The sequence below is a fragment of the Crocodylus siamensis genome, chromosome 2 (assembly GCF_052110815.1).
Source record: "Crocodylus siamensis isolate JL-2025a chromosome 2, ASM5211081v1, whole genome shotgun sequence".
In the NCBI taxonomy this organism is placed as follows: domain Eukaryota; kingdom Metazoa; phylum Chordata; order Crocodylia; family Crocodylidae; genus Crocodylus; species Crocodylus siamensis.
The window spans coordinates 262393774-262413046 of record NC_143396.1 but is presented as its reverse complement, the minus strand read 5'-3'; the positions used below and the strand labels follow the sequence as shown (position 1 = coordinate 262413046).

The 19273-nt window shown below is 47.1% G+C and overlaps 1 long non-coding RNA gene across 2 annotated transcripts; it reads right to left on the bottom strand.

The window, feature by feature from the left end:
- Window positions 1–6157: 6157 nt before the first annotated feature.
- LOC149872109 (uncharacterized) lies at window positions 6158–17920 on the bottom strand. 2 transcript variants are annotated; one of them, XR_016440585.1, is made up of 4 exons: window positions 17749–17920; window positions 17502–17657; window positions 17171–17329; window positions 6158–6683 (listed from the first exon to the last, which is right to left on the bottom strand). It is a non-coding gene; the product is annotated as an uncharacterized LOC149872109 (long non-coding RNA). The 2 variants fall into 2 exon arrangements; XR_016440584.1 differs by lacking the exon at window positions 6158–6683 and adding an exon at window positions 15150–15240.
- Window positions 17921–19273: the final 1353 nt, after the last annotated feature.

The window sequence follows — 19273 nt, the reverse complement described above, 5'->3', positions numbered from 1 at the left end:
ATTGTGTGGTGAAGACCTTGACTGAGGTCTTGAGAAAGGTACCTGAAGAGCTATAAAATATTATCACTTACTATTGCTATCACATAAGTTACTTATACACATATAAGTGAATGGCAAAATATTTTTTAACTGATTAATTTGAATGAAAAGTACCCCAGGGGTGACTTTTACGATCGGCAAAAATACTTATATTTCATCAATACTTTGGTTAGGCCATTGTGTGGGGACAGAAATGTTATGCCTATTAATATATTTCAGGAATGGGCAAAATATGGCCCTCAGGTTGGATTTGGTCTGCCAGGCACGTCATCTGGCCCGCAGTGTTAGCTTACAAATGGTATTTTAAGGTTTGTTTTGTGGAATTGGCTTATAGGCACATATACATATGGATTAATATGGTTCAAGATGGGCAGCAGGGGATAATTGATTTTTAAAAGCTTGGATCTTACACACAGAGTTTCACACAGCCTTCGAATAAGACAGCCTGTCTAACACAACAAGGCTAACAAGGACACACAGCTTGGGAAAGAGGGGGGCATACACCATACTGTTTCATAACATGAGATAAAGTGCCACCAGCTAACAAGGCCCCAGAGCAAGGGTCTATGTCCTGGTTTTCGGGGAACAGACCAAAGTAGGAGAAGGCCCAGAAAGATCAAATTAGTATGTGTATATGTGGTGAGCTACATGGATGCCTGACAACTACACAGAGAGACCAACCAGTGATAGCCACGGATAAAGGGTCATCAGGAGGGAAGGAGAATACAAAAGTGGAGACTTGAGAATAACAAAGGATCTTTCACCTGGGTCCCTTCTTCTCCCCATTGCTCCTCCTGATCCCTAAGAGGGGTCCCTGTCTCTGTCCTGCAGAAGGGTCCCCTAGGTCTCCATGGACAGCCCACCACATCCACCCCGAGGCACACCAGAAGCCTGTCTCATGCACCCCACTGCGGGGGGTGTGGGCCTCAGCATTCCACATCCAGGCTGCTGACATATGGCACCTGAGAGAGAGCCTCAGTGTGAAGACTGCATCCTGGCCAGATGTACCTTGATGGGAGCCCTAAGATTTGGTAGATATATAGAATTGCTTGATTGCTTGTATTGCTCTTTTTTCTGTTATCCCTGTGGCTCAATAAATGTGCCTATTATTGAATGGAAAGATTATGGTTGGTTTAAGTGTGGGTCCTAAATCCAAAGCCAACATGAGGCACCCTCCTATGAATTGTGCTCTGCCCAGCCCTTCCACCCATGAGGGTGGGGAATGAAGTGCCCATGTATACACTGTCCCCCCACAAACAGACCCTATTGCACTGCTCCTACCCTTTTGGGGTGGAAGGTTCTGGCCTGACCAGCAGCAGTTTCCACATGGGGCTTCTGCTGCAGCTGCCCCATGGTAACCTACTTGGCATCCCCAACACCCAATTCACTTGGAGCAACAAGTAGGGAAGTGGTGGGGTGGGCCCAGGGCTGGGACAAGGCTGGTGGAGTTGCAGCTGGGTTTTAATAGATTCCATAGATTTCATAGATTTCATAGACATTAGGGCTGGAAGGGACCTCGGGAGATCATCGAGTCCAGCATGGAAGCATGGAGCACATGGGGTGGAAGCATGGAGCACATGGGGTGGGAGTATGGAGCTTGGCTGGGCAGGGTGGGGGGATGTGGGGATGCTCCACACCCTCCCTCACACCCTCCGTCATACCTGCTGCCTGCAGAGGCAGCAAGTGGAGTAGCTCATGGCCACTTGGTGCAGGTGCTGGCACCCAGCAGGGGACAGCTCTGGCCACTGCTGCATGCAGGGATCAAGAAGCACAGTCTGTCTGGATGCCTCTATTGCAGGGTCTGTGCACCTGTAGCTCCCGCACTCACACCAGGGAAGCCCTGCACTGGAGCCTGCTGCCTTTTCTGCTTCCTGCTGCATAGGTCCCTGAACTCAGTGGCAGTGGAGGGAGCCCAACCCACTGCTTCCCTGAGGAGTCCAGTGCAGGGCTTCCCTTGGTGCCAGTGTGGAAGCTGCAGGCATGCGATGCAGAGCCCTCACAAGAGGCGGCCTGGCAGGCTGTGCTCCTCGTTCCCCACCCCCCCACACAGCACTGGCCAGAGCCACGCCCCACTGGACACCAGTACCCTGAGGCCCCACCTACTGCTGCTGCTGGCAGAGGTGGCTGCACACCATGGGGAGACCGTGTGGGGGGTCATCGTACCTCCACCCTCCCTCTCACCCCACAAACCTCACACACCCACACCCTGTCCCCACAACCTCCCTACATAAACACACCCTATGCCCCCTCACACAGCCACACCCCTCACAACCTCTCCCACACACTTCTACACCCCACCATGCACACACACGCATACACTACCATATACACACACCCCACCATACACACCCCAACCCCTCCCCCATACCCTCTTAATATAAAAGAGTGAGACTTAATTTTTCAGTTATTGTACAATCCCTTCTATATTCAGTATACTCACACAGATCAGGACAAATATTTTTTGTAATACATTTAAAATATGTTATAGTAGGTGTTTAACTTCTAGTGTATGATTTGTTTTGTTTTGTTTTTTGGTTCTAAGATGGCAACCTCCCCCTCCCAAAAGGAGTATTTCTGTGGGGCAAGGAGAGGGACTTCTGGTGGCAAAGGTCAGGGGTTAAGGGGTGGGACTTCTTGTCCCAATTTGGAAATTGTGGGCAGGGCAATTGTCAAGGGGTGGGGCTACCCATGCAGCTCTATACAGCTCACCAAAACTTGTTAAGCAGCCCTCTAGCTGAAATAATTGTCCACCCTTGGCATATTCCTTACAGAGCTACAGATTGAAAACATACTAGCAAAGGGCTGGTAACAACATATATTCGGTGAAGGCATGCAAATGCAAACAAATACATATTATTTCAATATGTCCATAACAATATGGCAGACAGAAATATCATTGACTCTTCCATGACAACAAGAAATGTAGGCTATTTTCCATTCAAAAGGTAATGCTTTCAGCAGCACTATGCTATATAACAAGATTGAGAGCATCAGTTCAGTAAGAACTGGGAAGGAATACCCTGTCCAGATCTGAAGTTGTCCTAACCCTAATTTAAAGTCTTTCATAGCTCATAGGCTGAAGTGCAGGTAAATATCTGGCATAAGAAAGCTTGCTTTTAATTCTGCAAACTATTGAAGTTCCATTGCTTACATTTATCTCAGAAGTCCCCCCAAACTCCTCTTGTTGTTTTGTATTACTTCTTATTTTTTGTATGCAGCACATTACTGAGATTTTCTCCATTTCCAAAGGTATCCAATCAGATTGTAGAAAACTAGTAATAACACAAGGAAAGCTAAAAGTCAGATGACCGAAAGGCCCATAAATCAGGGCTCTGTGTGTGCAGTAATAACAACAATTGCATCTGACTCAGTGAAGCAGAAAGGGAACAATGCACACACTATAATTTGAAACGAGTAAAACACTCCCCATATAACCTTTGCAGAATAGCTTGGTTTTCAACAAGCTTGTTTAAAGAGGCCACACTGCAAGTTTCAGGCAGCTGAAGACCCTCACTAGTTTATTATAATACAAGCTAGTAATCATAAACGTGACCAAACATGCCCAGTTAGATAAGAATAGTATTTTGCTAGGTTCTATTCCAACACACAATCCCAGATAGTCCCTGACTAGGCAGTGTACCTTCTCTCTCTCTATATAAACTTATCTCAGTCATACGTCATTGATATCCAAGACATGCAATGTCAGAATGATTTGATAGTGACAGGAGCATAAAGACAGGCCAGGGAGAGAAAACAGAGCCACAGAGGCACTGCTCCCTTAGCTGTTGGTTCCATTGTTTAGAGAGAAGAGGCAAGCTGAAAAATGTATTTATGTATGTGGCTATGTTATAACAAAATAAGTTCCTGAGCCTTCAAGGAGCTCAGCACAAGTAGATTCCTGAATCTCTGTGGAGCCTCTTTGACTCAGGTGGTTAGGCTATGTACAGCTGCTTGCAGGATCAGAGCCAAAATGAGCAATGAATGAGAACAGGTGGTATGATATTACAGATGGCAGGCAAGAGAAGGAGCAGGACTTTTAAAAATGATGCTAACTACTTAACTAGAAAATACTAGAAAATTCTCTAGCTGCAGTTAATTCTAGGGGCATGCTAGCAGCAGTATCTTTAGCATCAAGGGGCAAGCTAGCAGCATCAAGACTTTTTGGTTCTGGAAAACAAATCTTTAAATCCTATATGCAGATACACACATGCACTGCAATGTTATTTGTGCCTATGATTTAGACATAAAGGTCTATCTTTTGAATATTGTGTATTTCAGGGGGGCGGAGGGAGGGGCTAGGACTGTCTGTACTCAGATGTCCTCCTGTTTTATCTGGTGTTGTCAGATTCATAGTGATTTTGAAGAGCTTGTATTTGGCATTTTTGGGCTTGTTACTTGTTACACTGTGAGCCATGCAAATGTTGATCGGCTTTGTGCTAGCGTACAGTCATATCTTCAACTTGAGTGACACATCTGTGGGGAGTGGCCCCACCTGACCGGAACAGGAGCTAGTTCATGCAAATTGAGATAATCCTGCCCTAGAGGTGTTGCTGTCCGGACAATCCAGGAGTTAAGAGCTCCAGGAGCTGCCCAGAATTCATGTGCAGCAAGGCCCTTTGCTATTGCTGCCTGCCTTCTGCCACTGCCGGGGATTTGCTATAAAAGGGCCCAAACGTATCCTAGAACTTTCCTGGATAACAATCTCTTGTTTGTGTGTATAATCCAGAACCCAACACTATGCATCACAGAACTTTCCTTGGTGGTGACGTACCATGTGCGCAATACAGCCAATTCTTTATAATATTTTCATGAGAATGAACCACCACACACACATCTTTATAACTGTTGTTTTCCAGCTCTCCATATCATAGTCAATTTGTATAAAGTGTGTAACTTCCTATCCCTGTGACACATATCATATATCAAGTAGCAGGTGGAAAGCAAACACGATGAGCTACTACATAGGAATTCATTTAACATTTAAAATCAAGCATTAGTTTTAGAAAACTCAAAGATCTGTCCAAGCTTAGGTGACACACTGAGCTATCACAGGTAAACACACCCACAATTCTCTAACCAATGAAATGATGTGACATCTGGTCTGCTTTGAGACCCAGGCCAGACACTGCCTCCCTGCTGGGTAAAATGGAGACAGTCCTGAGCCTTGAAAGCCAAAGCTTGAAATCTTGTCTCTGGAACAGCAGTGAGATGCCTAAACCACCTTACCACCACACTGTTCCCTTCCTTGGGCACAGAGTGAATACATGAGCAATTATAAATATAGTTAGTATGTTTAAGGGTGATAACAGCAAAATAGAGACCAGCATCAGAGAGCATCCAATAACCCAGTTACCAAATCCCTGCTGGTACTGTTGTTGCTCCTGCACTCTCCTTTGTGGGTAATGATCCCCTTAATTCATTGCTCCCAGCCTCTCTAGGAAGGGCTGCTGATACAGAAATTTTATAAAAATGGAAAAGACAGATACCAGGACTTGGGGGTTTCCTATGTGAAACTAGGTTGGCCAGAAAAATAAAGGATGAAATACTCTTCAAAAAGTAACGCAGGATAGAAACTAACAGCCCAGGTGGCCAAGAGACCAATTAACAAACACTGTTTTTGAGTACTGAACTCCCCATTTCCTTCTGCTGAGGGTGAAAAACAGACAGCGGCTTCATCCTAGGATAGTTTTTTACCATAGTATCTAGGAAACCCAGCCAAGAATAAAAATCCCACAGTGCTAGTTGCTGAATAAAAATCCCACAGTGCTAGTTGCTGAATAGACAAGTCTGTTCCACAGAGAACTCACATTGAGCTTGACAGACACAACACAATGGGTGGGTTGAAACAGACAAACGGAGGGGACAGAAGATAGGATGAAACAGCCATACTGGGAATACAGAAAATACACCTTGTCTCTTGCCTAAGCTATATCTTCAGCACCTTGATCTGCTTTTGGAGGGAGATCAGAGGAGACTAAAAGGAATCAAACCCCAGGAGAGAATAGTATCATGCATCTCACCTACTTCTAGCAGGCACTTAAGCTATCTATTTACACACTTTGGCAATGTCTGTATATGATATCATGCCAGGATTCTCTGGCTCTCAACCGAATGTTCAGGCTCAGAGCAGCAAATTTTTAAAACTGATGCTAGTGGGGCAAAGGTCTCAGGCTGGAGAGATGCATGGGCCCTGGCGGTTCTTTTTTCTTTTCAGCAGCAGATCTAAGGGCCAGTGATGACTGGATGCAGACAGGCTGTTGTCAGTGTGCCAGGAGCCAATGCAATGTTCAGCATTCAGTGTTCAAGTCTAGGATCAACAGCACTTCACTGAGCTCTCTGCTGTGCTCCTCCCACCTCCGCACCTTGGGGCAAGATGGAGGAGTTCTCTACTTTCCCAGTTTCCTAGAAGAGAAGGTGAAGAGGGAAGAGAGCAGTCTACCTTCCTAGATTCCTACATCTGTCTTTTCATGGGGAGATGTTTCTCTCCATATACGTTTGACTTTTCCAGGATCCTTGAATGGATGGCACAGAAATTGCCTTGAGTGTTTCCTTCCTAACATTGCTCCTTGAAGCAGCTGCAGCCTTTCATAGCATCTGATAGTGCTGTAGCAGATCGTCCACCCTCTGCAACGATGTCCCTGGTCCTGCAAACAGGAAGAAAGCACAGTTTGGACCAGTGCCAGCCACTGACATGGGAGTGGAGGCAAGCAGAGAAGGAGAGATAAGTAGTAAAGTCTAAATCTACTTCCAGATCTGAGCTTTTCCAGTCTCAGGGATATTTAGAGCCACAGTTTTGGCTCAGTCTCAACTCTAATATTAATTCATTAGTACTGCCAGTCCCAGCTGCCACCCAGAAGAGAGAGAGTGGCTAAATAATGGAATGAGGGTGACTAAAAAGATAATTAACCAAGCAGTCTGCAACCTTCAAAAAGGTTTGTGTGAAAAGTGGGCAAAACAACAGGGAACTTATCTTGTCTAAATCAGTTCACTAATCCCATTTCCCTAGTGGGAACAGAACAAGATATTTTCATCTTAGCTATGGCTGATACTGCAATAGGTGACTATGTGTGTAGATTTTCTTGCAACAGGATTCACACAAAACTAAGGACAGTGGCACTTAATTACTGCACTCTCTCCTATGATGTTTTAAAATAAAATAGAACAAGCACATTTTACCAGCTACCTAATGGGAGAAAGGGAGAGGGAAATGCTGCGGAGACCTTTCTTGCAAAACATATTAGTGTCTTATTTACATGGTAACATTTCAACTTCTGTACTCCTCAGGTCTGAGACATTCTCATGTAAATAAGAAATGTTTAACAAATTGGAGAGTACAGGCATACCTCGGAGATATTGCGGGTTCGGTTCCAGACCACCGCAATAAAGCAAATATCGCAATAAAGTGAGTCACAACAATTTTTTGGTTTCCCAGTGCATATAAAAGCACTATACTGTAGTCTATTAAGTGTGCAATAGCATTATGTCTAAAAAAACAATGTACATACCTTAATTAAAAATACTTTATTGTTAAAAAATGCTAACCATCATCTGAGCCTTCTGCGGGTTGTAATCTTTTTGCTGATGGAGGGTCTTGCCTCGATGTTGATGGCTGCTGACTGATCAGGGTGGTGGTTGCTGAAGGCTGGGGTGGCTCTGGCAATTTCTTAAAATAAGACAACAATGAAGTTTGCCGCATCGATTGACTCTTCCTTTCACGAAAGATTTCTCTGTAGCATGCGATGCTGTTTGATAGCATTTTACCCGCAGTAGAACTTCTTTCAAAATTGGAGTCAATCCTCTCAAACCCTGCCGCTGCTTCATCAACTAAGTTTATGTAATATTCTAAATCCTTTGTTGTCATTTTAAAAATGTTCACAGCATCTTCACCAGGAGTAGATTCCATCTCAAGAAATCACTTTCTTTGCTCATCCATAAGAAGCAACTCCTCATCTGTTAAAGTTTTATCATGAGATTGCAGCAATTCAGTCACATCTTCAGGCTCCACTTGTAATTCTAGTTCTCTTGCTATTTCCACCACATCTGCAGTTACTTCCTCCACTGAAGTTTTGAACCCCTCAAAGTCATCCATGAGGGCTGGAATCAACTTCTTCCAAACTCCTGTTAATGTTGATATTTTGACCTCCTCCCATGAATCACGAATGTTCTTAATGGCATCTAGAATGGTGAATCCTTTCCAGAAGGTCTTCAATTTACTTTGCCCAGATCCATCAGAGGAATCACTGTCTATGGCAGCTATAGCCTTATGAAATGTATTTCTTAAATAATAAGACTTGAAAGTCGAAATTACTCCTTGATCCATGGGCTGCAGAATGGATGTTGTGTTAGCAGGCATGAAAACAACATTAATCTCGTTGTACATCTCCATCAGAGCTCATTGACCAGATGCATTGTCAATGAGCAGGAATATTTTGAAAGGAACCTTTTTTTCTGAGCAGTAGGTCTCATCAGTGGGCTTAAAATATTCAGTAAACCATGTTGTAAACAGATGTGCTGTCAGCCAGGCTTTGTTGTTCCATTTATAGAGCATAGACAGAGTAGATTTAGCATAATTCTTAAGGGCCCTAGGATTTTCGGAATGGTAAATGAGCATTAGCTTCAACTTAAAGTCACCAGCTGCATTAGTCCCTAACAAGAGAGTCAGCCTGTCCTTTGAAGCTTTGAAGCCAGGCATTGACTTCTCCTCTCTAGCTATGAAAGTCCTAGATGGCATCTTCTTCCGATATAAGGCTGTTTTGTCTACATTGAAAATCTGTTGTTTAGTGTAGCCACCTTCATCAATTATCTTAGCTAGAACTTCTGGATAGCTTACTGCAGCGTCTACATCAGCACTTGCTGCTTCACCTTGCACTTTTATGTTATGGAGACGGCTTCTGTCCTTAAACCTCATGAACCAACCTCTGCTAGCTTCAAACTTTTCTTCTGCAGCTTCCTCATCTCTCTCAGCCTTCATAGAATTGAAGAGAGTTAGGGCCTTGCTTTGGATTAGGCTTTGGTTTAAGGGAATGTTGTGGCTGGTTTGAACTTCTATCCAGACCACTAAAACTTTCTCCATATCAGCAATAAGGCTGTTTCGCTTTCTTATCATTCATGTGTTCACTGGAGTAGCACTTTTAATTTCCTTCAAGAACTTTTCCTTTGCATTCAAAACTTGGCTAACTGTTTGGCACAAGAGGCCTAGCTTTTGGCCTATCTCGGCTTTTGACGTGCCTTCCTCACTAAGCTTAATCATTTCTAGCTTTTGATTTAAAGTGAGAGACGTGCGACTCTTCCTTTCACTTGAACACTTAGAGGCTATTGTAGGGTTATTAATTGGCCTAATTTCAATATTGTTGTGTCTCAGGGAATAGGGAGGCCCGAGGAGAGGGAGAGAGATGGAGGAACAGCCGGTCGGTGGAGCAGTCAGAACACACACAACATTTATCGATTAAGTTCGCCGTCTTATACGGGCGCGGTTACAATAGTAACATCAAAGATCACAGATCACCATAACAAATATAATAATAATGAAAAAGTTTGAAATATTGCAAGAATTACCAAAATGTGACACAGAGACACGAAGTGAGCAAATGCTGTTGGAAAAATGGCGCTGATGGAAAAATGGCACCGATAGACTTGCTCGACGCAGGGTTGCCACAAACCTTCAATTTGTAAAAAACGCAATATCTGCGAAGCACAATAAAGCGAAGCACAATAAAATGACGTATGCCTGTATTAGTATTTGGTAAGTGTCACGGGGCACTGAGGTGCCCTGTGACTTAAAGGATAAGAGGAGAGTTGTCAATCAGCAGAGCAGCGCAGCTGCAGGTCGCTGTGGCAACCAGCCAGTCAAGTGACCAGAAGGGGGCAGGGCCGGGCCCTTTATAACAGCTCAGGCTGGAGCCTGTGAGCAGTTCACCTCTGGCAGCCACGGGAGCAGGAGCCCTGTGGGAGAGCTGAGCAGCAGGGTCAATGGTGGCGGTTTGACCGGCTGCAAGGATGCGAGGGGAGAGAGAGAGAGAGCCCGGACAGACACATGGGTGAGAGTCAGCACTATGGGGGGGGAGGTTTGTATTATAACCCTGGCGTTTATGTTATGTTGTAGCTGGCTGGCTGACTCTTTGGTTTACTTATGGTTATACTGGAGGACCGGGTGAGGCTGTAGGGGTTAGAGGAGGCCTCACAGGGGCTCCCCAGCAGCTTGGGGGTTCCCGGTGCCCAGTGGGGCACAGCGGTTTCATAGATTTCATAGACATCAGGGCTGGAAGGGACTTAGGGAGATCATCGAGTCCAGCCCCCTGCCCAAAAGGCAGGAAGTCAGCTGGGGTCATAGGATCCCAGCAAGATAAGCATCCAATTTACTCTTGAAGGTGTTCAATGTAGGTGCTTGAACCACCTCCACTGGCAGACTGTTCCAGACCTTGGGGGCTCGGACAGTAAAGAAATTCTTCCTTATGTCCAGCCTGAAACGGTCTTGCAGGAGTTTGTGACCGTTTGACCTCGTCATCCCTTGGGGCGCTCTGGTGAACAAACGTTCCCCCAGATCCTGGTGGTCACCCCTGATAAACTTATAGGTGGCCATCAGGTCACCCCTGAGCCTGCGCTTTTCCAGGCTAAAGAGTCCCGTGGCTCTCAGCCTGTCGTCGTAAGATCTGTTTTCCTGACCTCTGATCGTGCGCGTGGCTCTCCTCTGCACTCTCTCAAGCTTCTCCACATCCTTTTTGAATTGTGGAGCCCAAAACTGGACGCAGTACTCCAGCTGCGGCCTCACCAAGGCCGAGTACAAGGGGAGAATGACGTGCCGGGATTTGCTCGAGAAGCATCTATGGATGCAAGCCAACGTTTTGGTCGCTTTACTAGCTGCAGCATCGCATTGCAGGCTTATGTTCATCTTGTGGTCAATGATGATCCCCAAGTCTCTTTCTTCTGTAGTGCTATCCAACGTAGCACTGCCGAGCCTATAAGGGTGCTGCAGGTTTTTCCTCCCAGGGTGGAGAACCTTGAATTTATCGGTGTTAAACACCATGAGGTTCTCATCTGCCCATTTGCTGAGCTTGTGCAGGTCAGCCTGGATCACCCGCCTATCTTCTGGCGTGGATGCTTTGCCCCAAAGTTTGGTGTCATCGGTGAACTTGGCCAGTCCACTCCTGACTCCAATGTCCACATCGTTAATGAAGATGTTGAACAGCAACGGAGAGGCGCGGCAAAGGCCCCACAGGGGGGCAATGGGTGCGGGAGGCACGGCAAAGGCCCCACAGGGGGGCAATGGGCGCGGGAGGTGTGGCAGAGGCCCTAGGTGGGCCACGTACTAGATCAAGCCACCCCAAGGCGGGCAGCAGGCTTCATTGACAGGCACCCAAGACAGGTGCAGGCTAAAGAGTGGTCTGGAGGGTCTCAGTACCAGCAGGGGAGCCCTAGAAACCAGAGGGGCCAGGTAAGGCTCCGGCCACCTGAGCCTTACAGGACACACTTTATGTCAGGGTCATCATTGACAGGATTTTGAAGGGGCCAGGTATGGCTCCAGCCGCCTAAGCCTACCAGGACACACTTAGTTGGACAACCATCATTGGCAGGGATCAGCAGGGGCCAGGTAAGGCTTAGGCCACCTGAGCCCAATTGGACGGTCACCATTGACAGGACTCAGAAGGGGCCAGGTAGGGCTTAGGCCGCCTGAGCCCAGTTGATATAGAGAGCTAATCCAGGTAAGGGGGCCAAGCCCGGGGGGAGGGGCGCCAGAGAAGGGGCGCTGATTGTGGGTTAGGCCCAGGGGCACCAGAGAAGGGGCGCTGGTTGTGGGTTAGGCCCAGGGGCACCAGAGAAGGGGCACTGGTTACGAGTTAAGCCCAGAGATGCCAGAGAAGGAGCGGGTTAGGCCCAGGGGCGCCAGAAAAGGAGTGCTGACTGTGGGTTAGGCCCGGGGCGCCAGAGAAGGGGCGCTGGTTGTGGGTTAGGCCCAGGGGCGCCAGAGAAGGGGCGCTGGTTGTAGGCCAGCCCAGGGGGCGCTAGTAGGGTGCAGGACCAGACAACGTCCAGGAAGAGTGGCAAGGCTTGGGGCGTGCTATAAGGGGAGGTCGGAGGCACGCACTGCCCATAAGGCTGGGGTGAAAGTACCCCATTTTGGAATGGAGGTAATACCAGCGCGGTGTCATAGGTGCAAGTAGGCAGCCTCCCATACTGAACCTAAGATCAAAGACGTGGTGGGCGAGTTGAGGGTGCTGGATTGCCTAATTGGCACGGCAGGGGGATGCTAGCGAGTACACGTCCGCTCGTAGGTTCCCACTCCGTGACAGTAAGGAAAAATGTAATCATTTACTGAAGTTTCAACTCCAGGATTATTGTGTTATTTTAAATGAAAGAGGGCAAACGCGCAGACATAAAACCATGAAATGTTTATAGGCTTAAGAGGAATGCATACAGTGCACCAGGCACTATCTAGAAAGGATAATCACACTGGAGTGGATCATTTGCGATGCATAGGGGGTGCACATGGGTACATGTGCATCTCCTGAGTGTGGCAGTGCATCCCTGAGAAAAGGCACTGCCAACACTACCAGTGGTGCCTGCGGGTGGTCACTACTTGCCACTCCCACCACCAACACCGCTGGCAACGTCTGCAGGCAGTCCGCAATCACCAATGGCTGCTGCCAACACTGCCAGCAGCGTCTGCAAGTTATCATTGACCACTGGTCGGCGCTCACCACCCCACCTTTCTGCTGCTAACAGCACCATGGCCGCCTGCTATGGTCCCCATTTGCCGCTGCCATGCTCCCACCGCCAATGGTGCCATCACTGCCTGCAGGAGCTCGCCGTGCCTCCTCAGCCGCCAGGGGCACGTGGAGTTCATGGAGTGGATTATATAGTCCACTGGACTGGAGTCACACACTCTGGACTAAATTATATAATTTAGTGGACTGAACTCATAATATTACTCTCATTGCTAGAATTACTACTACTAAGAGATAGTTAAACACAAAAGTTAAATGACTGGTTAAAGATCTTAAGATATGGGGTGGCAGTTACAAAGCTTCTAAACTGATATTTGGCATCCCAGACCTTAGGCCATCACTCCAACTACCAGACTCCTTTCTTTCTTTATCTTGTTTTTCCCTAAGTGTATCTCTGACACCAGTAACATTTAAAGTACTATTTCTGCATCCTCAAAATAAAAATGCCAAGGAATGTCATTCCAAAAGATATGATATCTTATCCTTCATCTGTCTCCCCAACATTTTCAAAGTCCAGTGTAGGTGTGGTATCAAAGCAAATCCCCTAAACAGACTCCATGAAGTACTTGTTTGCCAGTTCCTAATCATCTTCAGGTGATGGAAATGTTTGATTATTTATGATCTCAGTGATGTCCCATTTGAGAGCTCTGGCTTCAGAAAATTATATGGAAGGTATTTTAAGCTTCTCTCATATTTCATACATTCATTCAGCAAGGAGGGGAAAAATAAGTTAAAAATATTAATAAGCGCATTGGGTTGTCATGGGAACCAATTGTCTCAGGTGCTCTGTTCCAATACAACTATTAACCCCTAGTCCATATTTATTATTCAAGAGAAATAATTGACTCAGAAAAAGAAAATTGGTTGTCACAAGAAAGACAAGCCACTGTGCTAAATATGAGTCATTTGCATGCAATGAAAATGAATTAAGGAGGATGAATCCTGTTCAGCTCTAAAATGATTTACATTTGGGTTACTGCTCTGTTTTTCTCAGCTCTCGATGTTACAGGATATTGAAAGTACTGGGGATAGCACAGATGGAAAAAAAAGAGCACCCTAAAGCTAAAATACACAGTTTTAGATCTCTACTGTGCTATTAAGGTGAAGTCTTCATCTAACAATAAAAGATTGTTCAAAACACGTTAAGTGTCAATAGGAACATCAAGGGCTCTTTCATTACTAGTATCTACCCATATGTACTGAGCCTTTATCATTCCAGGGTGTAATTAGATGGTTGCCACTTTTGACCAGACTGGTGAGCCAAACTTCAGGCCTTATAGATTCATAGATTCATAGATGCTAGGGTCGGAAGGGACCTCAATAGATCATCGAGTCTGACCCCCTGCATAAGCAGGAAAGAGTGCTGGGCCTACATTACCCCAGCTAGATACACATCCAACCTTCTCTTGAAGACCCCCAGGGTAGGGGAGAGCACCACCTCCCTTGGGAGCCCGTTCCAGAGCTTGGCCACTCGAACTGTGAAGAAGTTCCTCCTAATATCTAATCTAAATCTGCTCTCCTCCAGCTTGTGGCCATTATTTCTTGTAACCCCCGGGGGCGCCTTGGTGAATAAATACTCACCAATTCCCTTCTGTGCCCCCCTGACGAACTTATAGGCAGCCACCAGGTCGCCTCTCAACCTTCTCTTGCGGAGGCTGAAAAGGTCCAGTTTCTCTAATCTCTCCTCATAGGGCTTGGCCTGCAGGCCCTTAACCATACGAGTGGCCCTTCTCTGGACCCTCTCCAGGTTATCCGCATCTTTCTTGAAGTGCGGCGCCCAGAATTGCACGCAGTACTCCAGCTGCGGTCTGACCAGCGCCCGATAGAGGGGAAGTATCACCTCCTTGGACTTATTTGTCATGCATCTGCTGATGCACGATAAAGTGCCATTGGCTTTTCTGATGGTTTCATCACACTGCCGACTCATGTTCATCTTGGAGTCTACTAGGACTCCAAGATCCCTTTCCACTTCCGTGCCACCCAGCAGGTCATTTCCTAGGCTGTAGGTGTGCTGGACATTTTTCCTCCCTAGATGCAGCACTTTGCATTTCTCCTTGTTGAACTGCATTCTGTTGTTTTCTGCCCACTTGTCTAACCTGTCCAGGTCTGCTTGCAGCTGTTCCCTGCCCTCCGGCGTGTCCACTTCGCCCCATAGCTTAGTGTCATCTGCAAACTTGGACAGAGTACATTTCACCCCCTCGTCCAAGTCGCTGATGAAGACATTAAAGAGTATCGGTCCAAGCACCGAGCCCTGCGGGACCCCACTGCCCACACTCTTCCAGGTCGAAACCGACCCATCCACCACAACTCTCTGGGTGCGACCCTCCAGCCAATTCTCCACCCACCGGACTGTGCAGTCATCCAAGTCACAGCCCCTTAACTTGTTCACCAGTATGGGGTGGGATACCGTGTCAAAGGCCTTCCTGAAGTCCAAGTATACGACATCCACCCCTCCTCCTGCGTCGAGGCGTTTTGTGACCTGGTCATAAAAAGAGACTAGATTGGTCAGGCACGATCTACCTGCCACGAACCCGTGCTGGTTTCCCCTCAGCATAATTTGTCCTGCCGGGCTCTCACAGATGTGAGCCTTGATGATTTTCTCAAAGATTTTGCCAAGGATGGAGGTGAGACTGACTGGCCTATAGTTACCCGGGTCCTCCTTCCTCCCCTTCTTGAAAATGGGAACCACATTGGCCCTTTTCCAGTCCTCCGGGACTTGACCCGTGCGCCACGAGCGTTCAAATATTCCCGCCAGTGGCTCTGCAATGATGTCGGCCAGTGCCTTCAGTACCCTCGGATGGAGCTCATCCGGGCCTGCCGACTTAAAGGCATCCAGTTCCTCCAAGTGACCCTGCACCACCTCAGGGTCCACGCATGGAAGTCTGGTGCCTTGCTGCTGCCTCCCTACACTCCCAGTGAGAGACTTGTCATGCCTCTCGCTTAGGAACACTGAGGCGAAGAACTCGTTGAGGAGTTCAGCCTTGTCCCCTCTGTCCGTCACCAATTGTTTCTGCCCATTTAGCAGGGGTCCTATTCCTCCCTGGGCCTTCCTTTTACTCCCTATATATCTAAAAAACAATTTCTTATTGTCTTTTACTTGGGTTGCCATCCTCAGCTCCATGGTAGCTTTGGCCTGTCTAACTGCCTCCCTACAAGCACGAGCAGAAGAGGTATATTCCTCTTTGGTGATCTCTCCCTGTTTCCACTTTTTATGTGCTCCCCTTTTGGCCCTTAGTCTGCCCAGGATTTCTCTGGTCAGCCAGGGAAGCCTCCTGGCCCCTTTCCCTCTTTTACCTCGCACGGGGATCATCTCGCTTTGTGCGAGAAGGATAGCTTCCTTAAGGCACAGCCACCCTTCTTGGGCTCCCATCGTTTCAAAACTACTACTCTGCAGTGCATCCTTCACTAATCGCCTGAGTTTGCTGAAATCAGCTTTCCTAAAGTCCAGCACGTTCACCCTACTGGTTACCTTACCCACTCGACGCCTTATGTTGAATTGTACTTTTAGGTGATCACTGTCCCCCAGATGGCTACCGATCTGTAGGTCCCCTACTATGTCATCCCCCGTTGCCAATACCAGATCCAGTAAGGCATTCCCCCTAGTGGGACCATGTACCTCCTGCGTCAGGTGGAGGTCCTGTACACAGGTTAGAAACCTGCGTGAGCGGTGGGACTTTGCTGTCTGTGTCTCCCAGCAGATGTCCGGGTAGTTTAGGTCCCCCATGACCACCGCCTCTTTAGCTTTTATGGTCTCTGAGAGTTGCCTCAGGAGCCCCAAATCTATTTCTTCCCCTTGATGTGGGGGTCTGTAGCAGACCCCTACCACCAAATCCTTTTCTCCTTGCCCCCCATGTAGCCTAACCCACAGTCCTTCTACTTCCTCATCCTTTGATTCTGTCTTGATGAGGGTTGATGTATATTGCTCCTTAACATAGAGCGCAACCCCTCCCCCCCTTTTCCCCACTCTGTCCTTTCTGTACAATCTATAGCCCTCAATATGTACCGCCCAGTCGTGGGATGGATCCCACCAGGTTTCCGTCAGCCCCACTAAGTCGTAGTCGTTTAGTGCAACCAGGAGCGCTAGTTCATCCTGCTTGTTCCCCATGCTCCTAGCATTAGTATATAGGCACTTGAGCCCTGTGACTGGTGCTTTTGCTACCCCCTCGCTCCAAGTCCTAAAGGGCTTTTTGTCCCTAACCTTCCCGTTCCTTACCTGTGCCGTATTGCTGTCCACCCCCTGCCTTTCACGTTCCCAAAGCTCTCTTTCTTCAGGCTGGGCTGTCCTTGTGGGTGCCACCTGGTTTGGTGGTCCACAGCCTCCCCCACCCTCATCTTCCCCTCCCCCCGACGAGCCTAGTTTAAAGCCCGCCGGAGGAGATCCGCCAACCTGGAAGAAAACACACGCTTACCTTTGGGGGACAGGTGAAGCCCATCCCAGCTGAGCATGTCCCTCGTTGTAATGTGTGGGTCATTGTCCAGGAAGCCGAAGCCTGCCTCGAGACACCACTGCCGAAGCCGCCAGTTGGTCTCTCGGATGCAGTTCTCATGCCGTCTTCCACGTCCGTTCACTGGTAGGATGGAAGAGAATACCACCTGTGCACCAAATTCCCTCAGCACGCTGCCGAGAGCCTGGTAGTCCGCCATCAGGTGATCGGGGGTTCTCCTGGCCGCATCATTAGTACCCACATGGACAAGGACCATGGGGTAGTAATCGGTGGGCTTGATCCTGGCCTGGATTACCTCCGTCACATCCTGAATCTTAGCTCCAGGCAGGCAGTAGACCTCTCGTGCTGAAGGGTCCTGGCGACAAATGGGCCCTTCCATACCTCTCAGGATGGAATCGCCTATGACGAGCACGCGTCTCCTCCTCTTCTGGGTCCTCTCAGATCTCTTGATCTGTTTGGAATGTGAAGAATGTGGCATTTCTTCCTGCCCAAGGGTTTCCTCCTCCCTTTCCATCTCCTGCAGAGTCGCCAAGGCCTCGTACCTGTTCTCCAGTCGGACTGGAGAAGCTTGTACCTGCTCGCTGCGAGCCGCTCCGGTCCTGGCTGTGACCGTCTGCCACTCTGCCGTGGAGGTCCTTCCCTGGGCTGCTTCTTCCTTGGGTGCCTGGTCCTGCAGGGAAAGGAAATAACTGTCAATTTCCTCCTCCGCCTCCCTGATCCAGAAGACAAATTGCTATTGCAGTCATGTGTTTCCTTGGTACAGCAACATTTATTCTCTAAGATTATACATAAAGTGTTACTTCTCTGACCACGGTAGAAATCAAAAATGAGGATTCAACTTCTTTTCACAGTTCCCAGCCTCTTTCTCTTCATCATGTTGCAGCTTTTTTTCTCAGGCTGCTATAAAAGTCCTCAGGGGCATGCTATAGAAGTCCTATTTTCTGCTGCAATTTCTGTGAGGTTCTGTCCTCCCATACGCACAAGACTCACAGCTGTGATTCTATTGATCCTTTATACAGTGTTTTTTTCAAACTCCCTGCATGGCCCAACTCCTACCTCAGTCTTGAGTATGGCCTGTGCTTTGGGTAGCAGTTCCTATTGTTCCAGCTATCTTATTCCATTAAATAGCTCCACTGTCCTTCACTTTATCCAGAAGGAAAGGCACCTCTTCCATCCACAAAACTCAACAAGGTTTTGCCAGACCTCAGCAGAACTACATGTTAGGATTTCATACACTTCCTGCAGTTCGGCAAAATGTAAACAGAAAATGGAAGCTGAGGAAGAAGGTCTGGTGTGAAATGGTGTCTTCTCTCCTTGAACTAGAATTTTTGTAGTATTTAGTCAAAAAGCCTGGACCCTGGTCCTAATTCCTGTTCTGATGAAAGTGTTTTATGGGATTAGAAGCAGGACACAGAACTAACTTCAGGGACAACTCCGAAAACTCTGACCTGGTTATTTAAAAAACTTTTAATTTCTTTACTTTTATTTATCCAGGTGCAAAACAAGTATTATAATTTAAAAATAACAAGCAGAAGTCTTTGTTAATAAACAAGACTCTTAAGTGTTTCAGAGCTTTGGATGAAAGGTGCTGAAAGTGCAAGGATTGCTCAGGGGAAGGTGAAAAAGAACCTGGCATTTTGCTCTCTATTAGCCTAGTCCTCCTTTGCCCTTCCTGGTTAATAATTTAAGTAGATTGGATAACTCTTCATGTAAATTAGCTTTGCTTGAGAGAACAAATAAAATCATATCCCTAAAATACAACCTTCTCTCTTGCTTTTTGTTCTTTAGAAATTATCACTTTTATTACTATTACTTGTACCTTGCTGTGACATGACTTGGAGAATGGTAGACAGATTCAATTATCAGCATGAGAATCAGTGGCACATTGTACAGTATTCTATATAGCATAGCCAGCCACTAACCTTTCTAGCAGCATATGTCCCCTCCAGAAGCTGTTTTGCTCCCTTTCCTATCTGATTTTTCTGGCTGGATATGCTTGCAAATAGGAAAGCTCACCTATAGGTGGCAGCAAATATACACTGCAAGGTCAAGACCAGCCTTTTCAAT